Source organism: Gossypium hirsutum, chromosome A09, assembly GCF_007990345.1.
Source record: "Gossypium hirsutum isolate 1008001.06 chromosome A09, Gossypium_hirsutum_v2.1, whole genome shotgun sequence".
Lineage (NCBI taxonomy): Eukaryota > Viridiplantae > Streptophyta > Magnoliopsida > Malvales > Malvaceae > Gossypium > Gossypium hirsutum.
Window position 1 is genome coordinate 28,544,217 of NC_053432.1, and position 15,352 is coordinate 28,559,568.

Here is a 15,352-nt window from a genome sequence, read left to right on the forward strand (position 1 = left end):
GGTACACTTTTGGTTGAACTCTGAAAATGGCATGTATAGGACTACCCTTTTTGTTGTGGGTCATGGACCCTTTGGATTTGTATAATTTTGGATAGCCATGCGAAAATGGCTTATATATGTTTGAGCATAATGTTATAATCATTTGGTATGGATATGGTTATTGAGAGGTGTGGATATGCTTAACAAGGATTGGCCATGGGAATGTTTAATCACTATCATAAATTGTGCTATTTATGCTAAAAGGGCTAGTTGAATCATGGAAACTATGAAATAGGTAAAGTCTACCTTAAAGGCAGATGCTGACAGCAGCAGTGATGTAGATTTGGAAAATCACTAAAAATAGTAGGAATGGAATTAAATAGTGAATAAATTATGTAAACGAACCTTGATGAATCTATTTTCATAGGAAAGTAACGAAACGATCATATGGACAGTATGTTAAGAGATATTCAGGTTCTCGTGAGACAGGGCCAGAACGGTTTCTAGATTCCCTGTTCCGACTTTGGAAATTCATTATAAATTAACCAGAGGTAATTAGGAGTCATTCCATATATTTATAGATTCCTCTCTGAGTCTAGTTTCTATAGAAACAAACGACATCAGTATTGAAGCTCTGTGCAGGGAGATATCCAAGTTGTAATGCGCAAAGGTCAGTGTAGTCGATCCCTGTAACATGGGAGACTTTGACTAATAAACTGTACTAATTGGCCCGACCAAAAATTCTAGAAAAAAAAATATGTAGATGGGCATATGAGTCTAGTTTCAGGGAAAAATTACGAAACTGATTTTCGAGTTGTGAAACTCAAGATATGATTTTTAAGGTGACAGTGACGCTATAGCCAACTGCCTGGAAATTTTTAAAATGGACTGCGATAGTAAGCTAATTTAGTCTGTGAACCCCTCGTGTCCGACTCCGGCAACGGTCTCGGGTACGGGGTGTTACAACGATAAAATTCATAGTTGCCCAAATGACTGCATGTTGTACTGGGGTGATCAAAAAAACCAACAATCTTATCATGTTTGCGGTAAGTCTCATTGGATGAATAGTAATACAGAATATGTGAATACGGATGAAGGTGGGGCACAGTTAAGAAAGAAGCCAGTCAAGGTCTTGCGATATTTTCCTCTGATACCAAGACTTCAAAGGCTTTTCATGTCCTCAAAGACAGCCGAATCTATGACGTGGAATAATGATCAACGGACCGATGATGGATTATTAAGACATCCTGCGGATTCTTTAGCTTGGAAATCATTTGACAGTAAATTTCCAAGCTTTGCAAGCGATCCTCGGAATGTGAGGCTTGGGCTAGCAGCTGATGGCTTTAATCCATTTAAAATCATGAGTACTTCGTACAGTACTTGGTCTGTAGTGCTTGTTCCTTACAATTTGTCTCCATGGATTTGCATGAAGCAATCTTCATTTATTTTATCAATGATTATCCCTGGAGAGAAAGGTCCCGGAAATGATATTGACATCTATTTGCAGCCACTTATTGAAGAGTTAAAACAATTATGGTCGGGTGTTGAGACATATGATGTATTGAGAAAGGAGAACTTTAATTTACGTGCAGCTTTATTGTGGACAATTAATGATTTCCCGGCTTATGCTAATTTATCGGGTTGGAGTACTAAAGGACGTTATGCCTGTCCTTGTTGTGCTGCGCTTCGAAGTGGTTGTATAATGGGAAGAAGTTCTCTTACATGGGCCATCGTTGGTGGTTAGATGAAAATCATAAATTTAGATTTCAGAGGACTCTATTTGACGGTACTGAAGAGTACAGAGGAGCTCCTGAGCAGACTGTTGGATCTGAAATCTTGTTTATGTTAAAAGATATCAACTTTAGTTACGGGAAGATGAATCAACCACCTATCACGCAAACAAGGAGAAGATCGAGGGATGAATCTGATGATGAATCTGACGAAGAGGATGATCCTAATGAGGCGAAGTTGTGGAAGAAAATGAGTATTTTTTTTGAGTTGCCTTATTGGGAGCACAACATTTTACGCCACAATCTTGATGTCATGCATATTGAGAAGAATGTCTGCGAGAACATAATTGGGACAATTTTAAATGTCGATGGAAAATCAAAAGACAATCTTCAGAGCCGACTTGATTTAGTTGACATGAGAATCCGGCGTGATCTTCATCCTCAAGTACTTCCGAATGGGAAATATCGGTTGCCGCCTTCTATTTTTTCAATGTCAAAGAAAGAGAAAGAAGTTTTCTGCATGGTGTTGAAGGATATAAAGGTCCCAGATGCATATGCGTCAAATATATCTCGATGTGTGAGTTTCAAAGATAGAAGATTATATTCATTAAAATCACATGATTACCACATCTTGATGCAAGATTTACTCACAATTGCTTTACGGTGCTGTATGTCAAAAAATGTAACGTCCTGTATAATTGAACTATCCAATATAATGAAAGCTATCTGTGGCAAAGTTTTGAATGTCGAAGAACTTGAGAAAGTACAGGATCGAGCGGCTTTGACTGTATGCAATTTAGAGAAGATCTTTCCACCTTCCTTCTTCACTATTATGGTGCACTTGGTAATCCATCTCCCTCACGAAGCAATCCTTGGTGGACCGGTTTTTTATCGATGGATGTATCCTATAGAAAGGTGCTAATTTATTTCTCAAGTATTCATTCATTCACCTCTATACATTTAGTTACAGCTTTTGATAAATATTGTATATCGTGTTTAGGTTCCTAAGCAAATTGAAGTCATATTGTCGCAATAAGCGTTATCCAGAAGGATCAATTGCTAAAGGCTACTTGGCAGAAGAGTGCATGACCTTCTGTTCTAGATATTTAGAAGATGCTGAAACACGATTGAATAGACCAAGTAGAAATGCTGGGCTCAATGATAATGACTTGGCCGAAACTTATTTATTTCAAAGTTATGGAGAACCAATCGGCAAAGTTGAAATTGTAGAATTAGATGATATATCGTGGATACAGGCACATCGATATGTACTTTTTAACCACGATTCAATTGAACCGTTGCGCAAGTAAGTTATAAAATTGTCTTACATATTCGTCGTTTTGATTTGTTTATCTTCTAACCAATTAAACTTGTTTTTAATATAGTGAGTACAAACAAATTTTGAGATCTCGTGCACGCTCTCGAAGATTACAACATCGAGAGATTAATAAGTTATTCACAAAATCTTTTCATGAATGGTTAAGTCAAACGGTATGTAACTAAAGTTAATAAGTTACATATAATCGCGAAATTTAGTTAATCAAATAAGAATGTTTTTACATAATACATTTTTAATTATTTAATTTACTTTCGATTCAATAGGTTTGGAGTGGGAAGGACGTCAATGACGAAGTTAAATGGCTTTCCCAAGGTCCGAACAGAGTAATAAAAAGATATAGTGCCTTCCTCATCAATGGATACAGATTTCATACAAAGTATCGCGAGAGAATGAGGAGAACTCAAAATTGTGGAGTTGTTGTTAATTCTTCAATTACAAGTTATGCTAGTGCTAGGGATAGTAATCCGGTTGAGGGTAATGTGGAGTATTATGGACTTCTTACCGACATTATTGAGTTGGATTACTATGGCAGATGGAAAGTTATCTTATTTCGGTGTGATTGGGCAGATGTTAATACTGCTCGAGGAATTAAAAAGATCAATTTGGGTTTACAATGGTGAATTTCTCTCGCTTGATTCACACTGGACAACAATTGATGGACGAGCCATATGTATTTTCCTCTCAAGTGAAACAAGTTTTTTATTCAAAAGATCCAACTGATGAGGGTTGGTATGTTGTACTCCGGAACACCCCTAGAGACTTGTTTGACATGGGTAATGGAAGTAGAGATGACATCGTCGAAAGATCAGAAACATTACCTTTTCCAGAACAAAACTTAGATGAAAATATCCCTAGTACTAATACACAACATCAATGGGTTTGACATGATGTGGATGAAGATATTTACGAATAATGATGTAGTAAGATTTTACAATTTTTTTAATTATATGTAATATTATAATTTTAATCTTTGTCATGTTATATAATTTAACTATTTTATATGTACTACTATTGTTGCAATTTGTTACTAAAACTTTAATTATTTTATGTGTATTGCAGGAAAAATGCGTAGAAGAAGAGTACGAGATTTAAGTATTGTCCAGAATGCTCCAAATTCGGAAGAAAGAAATAGTGAACAGCAGACAGTTGTTGGATCTTCGAATGTGCCGGAGACACTTGATGAGCCTGAAGAATTTCAAAGTAATATTATGTTCATTTTACATGTGTTGACTTTTATTATTGAATTATTTGTCAATTTTACTATAATAATAGTATATCATTTTTCAGCTGAAAGTGGTGGGACGCGCAGAGTTCGAGGACGTACGCTACTTAGAGATTTATACGACTTAGATCCTGTTGAGCGTGTTAAAGTAAGTAGAAATACTCATGGTTAGCCTGTTGGATCTGAAGCTCGACTTTTAGCAGACTATTTGGGCATTTTAGCACGAAATGCAAATATGTTGCCCATCAACTACGAATCATGGCATCACATGCCTGATTGCAACAAAAATCAGGCTCTCGCTAATATTAAGGTAACAAAATGTGAATGCAATTTATAATACTTTGGTTTAAGTTTCATTTATATTTACATTCTAAACTTATGTTTTTTTAGGAGAGATTTGCTTTAGAAGTCTCCGATGATTATATCAAGAAGGCATTAGGTAAAAGATGGAGACACAATAAAAGCACTTTAAAGAAACAATATTTTAAGAAAGACATAAGCCTCGAGGAAAAACTGAGAAATGTTCCGCCAGGAATGCTGAGGTATCAATGGGAAGATGCGGTTAGATTTTGGAATTCAAAGAAAGGAGAGGTATTGCGTATTTCCAAACTCTTATATATAGTGTTTACTATATACGTAATAATAATTTTATTATGTAGGACCGTGAGCGAGTTGGAACAAGCAGCAGGCAAAAACAAAAATTCACGCACACGGCAGGGTCGAGAAGTTTTGCTTCTGTAGCTGAGGCCGAGGTATTATGAATTTATTAATTCTTTCAAATATTAATAACTTTCTATTATTAAATAATATTCTTACTACTATATTGTAGGAAGTCAAATCCGGACAAAAAGTTGGACGCCTTCAGCTTTTTGAGATTACGCATAGGAAGAAAGATGGATCTCCTATGACATCCGAAGCTGGAGAAATTATGGTATATTCACTTAATAATATTTGATTTATTCTAAATATTTATAATCTTTAATTATAATTGTTTAATTCAATTCATCATTAGTAGTTTTAAAAAATGTTAAGTTATGATGCATTTCTTTTTATTATATATTTCGTTTCTAACTCTTTAATTGATTTTTTAGGAGAAACTAAAGGAGAAGAAGGCGGAATATGAAGCGATTGCTTCGAGTGATAGTTCTGTTAATCTTGAGAACATTGATAACAGAATTATCACTGAAGTTTTGGGTCCTGAAAGGTACGGTCGGGTTCGATTTCAAGGATCTGGTGTTACCCCGACCCAATATTTTGGATCCGACTCCCAGCAATACATGCCTTCCGGAAGTCAAGCTCAAGCAGAAGTTCAGAGGTTAAGAGACCAGATAGCTCAGATACAAGCGAACACGGTTGAGCAAATTGCCGAGGTTCAACGAAAATATGAAGAACTCTAGCAACAACTTAGAGCAGAGGCAGCAGAGAGGGAGGCAGCGGCTGCAGCGAGAGAGGCAGAGGCACGAGCGATGGTAGCAGAACAGAGCAAAAGTACGATGACCTCGAGCTACAGCTTCAGCAGATGATGCATATGTTTCAACAATCGCAAAAGCCGCCGTCTTAGACATTAGTTTTCTTATTGTAAGAATGTTTTTAAGTTTTGTCACGTTTAACATTATTGTAAAAATATTTTAAATTATACTTTATTATTAATTATATCATATATCTTTAGTTAAATTTGAAGTATCATTTAGAATTAATATTTTTGGTTGTATTTTTTATGTTAAATTTGTTGTTTTTGGCTGCATTTTATATTATATTTGTTGTATTTGGTTGGATTTTAATGCAGGAAGGGTTGGATATTGGTGAAAAAAATAATTACAAATCTGCCAAATTTAGCGGCGTTTGTAAAAAAAGCGCCGCTAAAAGCCTTGACGTTTAGCGGCGCTTTACGCACAAACGCCGCTAAAAGCCTTGACCTTTAGCGGCGCTTTTACCACAAACGCCGCTAAAAAGCCTTGACGTTTAGCGGCGCTTTTACCACAAACGCCGCTAAAAAGCCTTGACGTTTAGCGGCGCTTTTCCCACAAACGCCGCTAAAAGCCTTGACCTTTAGCGGCGCTTTTCCCACAAACGCCGCTAAAAGCCTTGACCTTTAGCGGTGTTTTTTCGAATAAACGCCACAAATTTTTGTGGCGTTACATATAGCAGCGTTTTTTGCGGCGTTTTAGAAAGCGCCGCTAAAAGTTTTAGCGGCGCCTAAAAGCGTCGGTAAAGGCTAAAAAAAGAGCCGCTAAAAGTCTGTTTTCCTGTAGTGAAATCATTAAGAATAAATCAAGAACAAAACTAGATGCGGAAGCCTACCTGAATCCATGGATTCCTTGAAACTTTCTGGGACTTGGGGATTTGATCTTCCAAATTAGCACACAAGAAATTTAAAGAATATCTGCTCTCTCTTTCCTAATGATGGGATATTAGAAAAGATATCTTATGTATAATTTGAGGACCATAACCCTAATATTTATAACCTTAGCATATTAGTTCTAATCAAATTCTAATTAGCCCATCATTAATTCGAATTTGATTAGAAGAGTATCTACACATACTTGACCCATACTTTATTTATTTAATAATTAAAAGCCCAATAAAATTCTAACCAAATTAGATCACTTTTAATTTCAGCTAACCTATCATGATAGTAAATAATAACATGTAATTATCCTTATTATATATGTGATGTCCAAATTTTCTAACACTACGTGACATTGTGATTGGTTGGAATGTATAATGTGGCACATTTTTATTGGCATCACGTGACATCATTATAAAAAATGAGCTAATGATAGTTAAAATATGAGTGTAGGACAGAAAAATTTAGCATTAAGGGTAAATCATACATTTGATTTAGTTAATGTAGTTCCAAATGCATTTCCTCCTCCTTTCCTGTTGTAAGTTGAAGACAAAATATAACTTCAATAAAAGTAAACTCCAATTTTCTTGATACGATCCTTTTATTAGGCTCCTAAATAAATTTTGGTTTCGCTATACAAGAAAAAGGGGAATATCTCAAGTGCACTCCCATCGACAACCAGGATGACGTAATTATGAAAATGGCAATTGAAAAGGATATAACCGCTAACTTCGCCACCTCATCGTTTCCCATCTCTTCTCCATGCTACGTCCAAGCAACTTCCGAATTCATCGCCTCTTCGTCCATTTTTTCTATAACTTATCTATCTTCTTTTACTTTTCTTTTTAAATTGCACCTAAAAGATAATTCAAGCTTCTCAGTGCTTACTGCTATCTTACTTATTTTGTTTCCTAATCATTTTGGATGTAATATGAATTATAACTTCAAATTTTTTTTATGTGGTTTAGAGATATAAACACTAGTAATGAAATAGCTAAAATGAGGTCAAAGGTCATTCAAATACTCTTCTGGGGGAGCAATAATTCAAATTGTTGGATGCGTAAAAAAGAGAGTTTCACATTCCAATCATTTGTTGAGATTCAAGGTTGTATTCCAAATACTATTCTCGTCTTTAATATCTGTATTTTAATTTAATTATTTTTCAGTTAAATTATATCATTAGTTTTGTATTATACATAAAGTTATAGATTTAACCCACGTTTACCAATTGAATTTTCTCAATGACTATATTTTTTTATTTTCAAAATTTTAGTCTTAATGCAAGCAATAATCATTAAATCTATTAACTGAATTTTTATGAGTAATATGTGGAAATAACAAACAGGCATAGCATTATATGTGATAATATGTTTGACACATCAAATTTTTAAAAAAAAAAACAAAACTTAATAAATTTAATAAGACTGAAATTTTCAAATTCTAAAAGTGCATAGACGAAAATGACCAAATTAAAGATGTGTACTAAGCCCACAACTTATGCAACATTCCATGTACAATTTATACTGATATGATATTATTTATATTATATGTCACACCAAAAAATAAATTAAAAAATATAAAAATTTTAAAAAAATATCACAAAGTATACTTGTATTATATGCAACATTCCATATACAATTTATGCTGATATGGTATTATTTATATTATATGTCACACTAAAAAATAAATTAAAAAATATAAAAATATTTATAAAAATTTTAAAAAAATATTACGAAGTATACTTGTATTATCATGTAATTACCACATTTAAAAATACATTTAAAAAATTAACATTTTAATTAATATTTTTATTACAAAAGACACTAATGTAGAACATAAAATACACCACAATTAAAAGGAAGACATTAATCTAGAACATAAAATACAAACAGAAATTAGCGCCAAAATAAATTAAGGAGAATACCCAATAAAATCCATATTATTACGAGTTCTGCGAATGCATATCCTTTCAAATTTACTGATATTTTTTTTTTAATAATTGAGAAAGAAAAATAGGATTGTTTGAAATCTAACCTTGATTCTCGTGTTTATTAAACGAAAAGGTTATTGGCTACTAAGCATCCTTTACACAATCGTCAAAAATCAATTTCACGAACCTACAATAAATAAATTGTGAAAATAAAGGAAAATAAAAATAAATAAAACACATATTTTACGTGAAAACCCTTTCGAGAAAAACCACGGGTAGAGGAGAAGAAAATTCACTATATCGAATTCAAATTATTACAAGAGGAATAGACTATGTCTATTTATAGGCTTGTAAAGCCATATACTAGTAAGATTGAAAAACCTTATTCTAATCAATATAAAATAGATAGAGTTTAATAATGTTTAAAAAATCTTATTCTAAAATAAAATAAAAGAAGTGTAGTTCTATATGGATTTTTCTTTTCTTTTATTTTCCCACTGTATTTTATTTAAATAAGGATTCGGGTCATTTAATTCTAACAATCTCCACCTTGACACGAATTCTCAATGAACAAGTTCTTCATCGCGAACTCTTAACGAACAAGTTCTTCACCTCTTCCATAAAACCCATTAAGGGTTTAACTTCAATAATGAACACCAACCAAGTCTAAGCAATGTTCAAACTTGGTTATAGGAAGTGACTTAGTCATCATATCTGCAGGATTTTCATGAGTACTAATTTTGCTCACAACACTATCACCACGAGCAATAATATCACGAACAAAATGATACCGAATATCAATGTGTTTTGTTCTCTCATGAAACATTTGATCTTTTGTAAGGAAGATTGCACTCCGACTGTTAAAAAATATTGTACTGATTTGAAGGTCTTTATTTAGATCACTAAAGTGTCCCTTCAACCAAATAGTTTTTTTACAAGCCTCAGTAATCGTCATGTACTCAACTTCAATGGTAGACAAAGCGACTGTAGTTTGCAAAGTGACTTTCCAACTGATTGCACAACATTTGATTGTAAAGATATAACCTGTGAGAGATCTTCTCCTATAAGATCTCCAGCAAAATCAGCATCAACATACCCAATGACTCCATCTTTATTTCTTCCAAACTGTAAGCAGACATCAATAGAACCTCGTAAGTATCTTAAAATCCACTAAACTGCTTTTCAGTGTTCTTTATCGGGACTTGTCATGTATCTGCTAACTGCACTGACTGTATATGATAAATCTAGATGTGAACAAACCATAGCATACATGAGAGATCCCACTACACTAGAGTACGGAGCATGTAACATGTACTCAATCTCATCATCTGATTGTGGAGACAAAGCCGATGAAAGTCTGAAATAGGCTGCTAAAGGAGTACTAAAAGGCTTAACACTCTGCATATTGAACTTGCAAAGAACTTTCTCAATGTACCCCTTCTGACTTAGGTACAATTTACTTGTTTTTCTATCTCTGAGAATCTCCATACCAAGTATCTTATTTATTGGGCCCAAATCTTTCATCTCAAATTCTTCACTTAGTTAGGCTTTAACCTTTCTTATCTCTCCTTTATCTTTTGCTGCTATCAACATGTCATTAATATAAAGAAGTAGATACACAAAAGAACCATCACTGTTTTTCTTAAAAGTAAACACAACTGTCAAAACTACTTCTTTTGAAATTATGAGAAATCATAAAGGAATCAAACCTCTTGTACCACTGTCTTGGTGTTTCAAACCGTAAAGGGACTTTTTCAGCAAGCAAACATAGTCCTCTTTTTCTAAGACTGTAAAACCCTCTGGTTGTTGCATGTAAATGTCCTCCTCAAGTTATCCAAGCAAAAATACAGTTTTTACATCTAACTGCTCAAGCTCCAAATCATGCATGGCCAAAATACTAAGCAAATCTCGAATCGAACTATGATTCACCACTGGGGAGAACACAACTGTGAAGTCTACTTCTAAAATTTGACTGTAACCCTTTGCAACAAGCTTTGTTTTATATCTGGGTTCTTCAACTCCTAGAGTCTCTTCTTTCTTTTTAAACACCTATTTACAAGGAACAGCCTTTTTACCTTTAGGAAGTTTCACAAGATCCCATGTTTTGTTTTTGTGGAGTGATTTCATCTCCTCTTTCATGGTAAACATCTATTTTTCTAAGTCTTCACAGCTAACTGCCTCAGAATATTTAGATGGCGCTCGGTTTGCATCTGTATCTTCAGCCACATTTAAAGCATAAGCAACTAGATCAGCCTCAATATATTTCTTTGGAGGTTTCATTTCTCTTCTAGTTCTGTTTTTGGGGATAGAGTATTGCGGTAAAGAAGCAATTCTATTCTTAATTTTTGTATTGGCTTGAGGAGTCGACTCTGTATTAATCTTATGCTCCACCTGCTTTTGATTTTCTTTATTTAAAGAGTCTTTATGAGATAGGTTAGGTAGCATAGCAATTTCTTCAAAAACAACATCTCTACTAATCACAACTATTATATTTTTAGGACACCATAACTTATACCCTTTTACACCAGCTTTATAACCAAGAAAAACACATTTAATGGATCTTGGTTCCAATTTTCCATTATCAACATGAGCATACGCAGGACACCCAAAGATCTTTAAATCAGAACAATTAGCAGGATTACCAGAGCATACCTCTTGTAGAGTCTTTTCTCAATGGCGATAGATGGAGATTGGTTGATCAAAAAACATGCAGTAGAAGCAACTTTTGCTCAAAATGACTTTGGTAAGTTGGCATTTGACAACATACATCGAACCTTCTCCATGATCATTTGTTCATTCGTTCTTCAACGCCATTTTACTGTGGAGTATGGCAAACTGTCAAGTTTCTCATGATCCTTTCTAACTTGCACAGTCTATTAAAGTCATTAGAAAAGAACTCTAAGCCATTGTCTTTACGAAGGTATTTTATTTGTTTTCCCGTCTGTTTTTCAATCATAATTTTCCAAGATTTAAATGCGAAAAACACATCGCTTTTCCACTTCAGGAAGAACGCCCAAGCTTTTCTAGAAAAATCATCAATAAAAGTTAGCATATAATTAGATCCACCTCTCGAAGGCACTCTAGATGGTCCCACAGATCAGAATGAATATACTCCAATGTTCCCTTCGTGTTATGGATTCCTCTGGTGAATCGAACTTTCTTTTGCTTCCCAAAAACACAGTGCTCACAGAACTTCACTTTGCAAATTCCTTGCCCATCAAAAAGTCCTCTTTTGCTCTATTCTGCCATCTCATTCTCACTCATATGCCCTAGGCGCATATGCCAAAGTTTAGTAATATCATCATCTGACAAAAAAGAGGAAACGACAGCTGCATCACCAGTAACAGTAGAACCCTGCAAAACATAAAACTTGGTAGTTTTTCTCCGCCCTTTCATTACAATAAGAGAACCTTTGGAAATCTTTAAAACCCCACTTTCTGCTGTGTATCTGTACCCTTTTGAATCAAGAGTACTCAATGAAATTAAATTTCTCTTCAATTCTGGAACATGTCGTACGTCATTAAGTGTTTTGACAACTCCATCAAACATCTTAACTTTAATTGTTCCAACACTTGTGATTTTACACGAAGCATTATTTCCCATCAAAACAACACCTTTAGACATTGTTTCGTGTATAAAGACGTTGTTTGTGTACAGACGCACCTTCCTCCAAACGATGAGCATAAAGACGTTGTTTCATATGCAACTTGCTTGTTAGAGTTTTTGACATACAAATTTGTTCTAGCCTCTTCCATAATACAGTGGCGGTCTTCTCTTTCATCATATCCTGCAAAATTTCGTTGGACAAATGCAGATGTAATTGTGTTAACGTTTTTCGATCTTTAAGCTTCTACTCTTCATTTGTTAATATCAAAGGCATCTTATTTATCCCTAGTAGGGCATCCTCTTGATCCATCTGCACAAAAATTGCTTGCATCTTAATCTGCCACAACGCAAATATGGTGCTGCAATCCAACAGCGGAATTTCATACTTCAAAGACGCCATTATAGTGAAAATAAAAATAAAAATAAAGATGAACAACCCGGAAGCTCAGATACCAATTTGTGAAAATAAAGTAAAATAAAAATAAAGAAAACACATATTTTACGTGGAAACTCTTTCGGGAAAAAACCAGGGGCATTGGAGAAGAAAATTCACTATGTTGAATTCAACTTATTACAAGAGGAATAGACTATGTCTATTTATAGGCTTGTAAAGCCATATTCTAGTAAGATTAAAACACCTTGTTCTAATCAATATAAAATAGATGGAGTTTAATAAGGTTTAAAAAACCTTATTCTAAAATAAAATAAAAGAAGTGTAGTTCTATATGGATTTTACTTTTATTTTATTTTACCACTGTATTTTATTTAAATAAGGATTCGGGTCATTTAATTCTAACATAAATAATCTAGCACCAAAATCAATAACCTTTGCAAATGTTCCAACAATTAAGTGATGAAATTCTTCTACTCATTTTTTTAATTGATAAAATAATTACTTCAGTCTTTTTCGATTTTGAAATTAAGTAAGTTGGTTCCTCAAAAAAAAATTTGAAGCAATTTAATCTTGTTAATATCGAAAGTGAGAAACTAAGGACAATTAATCACAACATTAATGTTTTTGTCAATTATACATAATTTTGATTGGTATAGTAACAAATTTAACTTTCGATGTTTACATATTTTATCACTTTGACCTTAATTCTAAAAAAAATCAACATATTAAGCCTCAACATTTGGATAATTTTGTTAAATTATGACCAAATTGACATAATGTGAAAACTTTAAAGACTAAATTTATTATTATACCAATCAAAATAAAGTACAATTGATGGAAAGCAGTAATGTTATGAATAATTGTCGTTAGTTGCTCACTTTCTAAATTAATAGGAATTAGATTGCTTTGATTTTTTTGAGAGAGACCATTTTGCTTAATTTCAAAATTTGAGAGGGATTGGAAAAGTATTATTACCTTCAAAATTTAAGTCTTCATATATTATTTTCTATCAAACAAGTTATTCTTGCAATTGACTTGATTGTTGAATATATAGCTATTGTGCTTGTCTATAAATGTTGAAATGGATTAGAATGAGTCTTATGTTTTTATGCAACAAAAGCCAATGGGTATTTAGTATATGTTAAAATATCTCCATGAAATTTCAACATATCATAATTAAAATATTTGTAATCTATGTATCCCTCATCTAATTTAATAATATTTTTTAGAAGAAAAAAATGTAGGGGCAAAAGTGATAAAGTTGTAAAAGTTAAAAGGTTAAATTTGTGATTATATCCAATTTTTGAATTATATTTATTTGAGAAATTTAATGAAAGGCCTTGATTCGAAAAGTAGAGAAACACGTTTTAAGCAAATAAAAGTAAAAAAAAAAAAGAAAAAAAAAGAAAGCTAAATCAAGTACAAGGACTATCTTTAAATTTAACCTAAAATTAGAGTTGTTTTTAAAAAACATTATTATATTAAAGGGGTGGATCTACTTACACCAGTGTCAAACTTAAGTGGTTTTACACCCTTTCGTAACTTTTACTTTATTAATATTTTAACAATTCATCGTCATATTTCATACTTTATTCGTGTAAATTATGAATGTCAAGTTTGACATAAACTAAAAAAATTTAACTACTCATTTTATGTAAAAAAAATTTTAACCGTTAAATATATATTAATATAGACAATATTTTAGACCAATATAATAGAGATATCAAATTGATTCAAAAAATTACATGATGAAAAGTAAAAATATGTTAATAAATTCAACGGTTGAATTGTTAGAATATTAATCATATAAAAATTATAAAAGAGTATAAAATTATTTAAATTTTACACACATGTAAGTGGATCTGTCCCATATATAAATATTACTTTTCCTGTTTAACTAAAAATTTATATCCCAACCAAAAACCTGTTTAACTAAGGCATCTGTAATTCTATTACTTTTCCTGTAAACACGTTGTGGTTAATCCTTTTTTATTTTTTATTTTTTAAAATTTTAACCGTTTAAAAAGATGTACTTCAATACATCTCATGTTAAAATTGTACATGCATTTTTGACATATTTGACAACTTTTTTATAGTTTGAATGCTGAAAATTTAAAATATATATTTTACGAGAAAATTTTTAAAATTGTACATTAATTTTAATTTAATATATAATTTTGATATATAAATTTTAATTTGATATAATTTTATATATAAAATTTTGATTGTGATTTAAATGTATATATGAAATATTAATTTTGATTCAATCATATTTATTTAAATACATACATTAATTTATTCTTATGCTAGACGTATAATTATTTTGGTATATAATATATAAACATAAAATAATGTTATATTTAAGGGCGAAGGTAAAAAACATTTTATGGGGAACCGAAATTAAGTTGTCTATTTTTATGTTAGTAAAAATACAATTTAACTATTTTAATAGCCTATATCTTGATAATTTAAAAAAAAATCAAATTCTTATTATTTTAAAGGTTAATATATAATTTTATTATTACTAATTTTAAATTTTATAAATAAAAAAAAGTTAAAAAAAGAAATTTGTGTTTGCCATACCAACCCTTCTTCACTATATTAATAATTGTATTAATAATTTATAAAAACTAAATTAAATTGAAAATTCATATATAAAATCAAAATTCATTACTAAAAATAATAATCACCAAAAGTCAAAAAGACACATTTTAAAGTAAGTAAGCAATGGTCTGAAAAGATCAAACGTTTACAGAGTCTACAAAGGTCGCAGCAGCCGAAGGAAAATGGTGAGATAAAATGGTA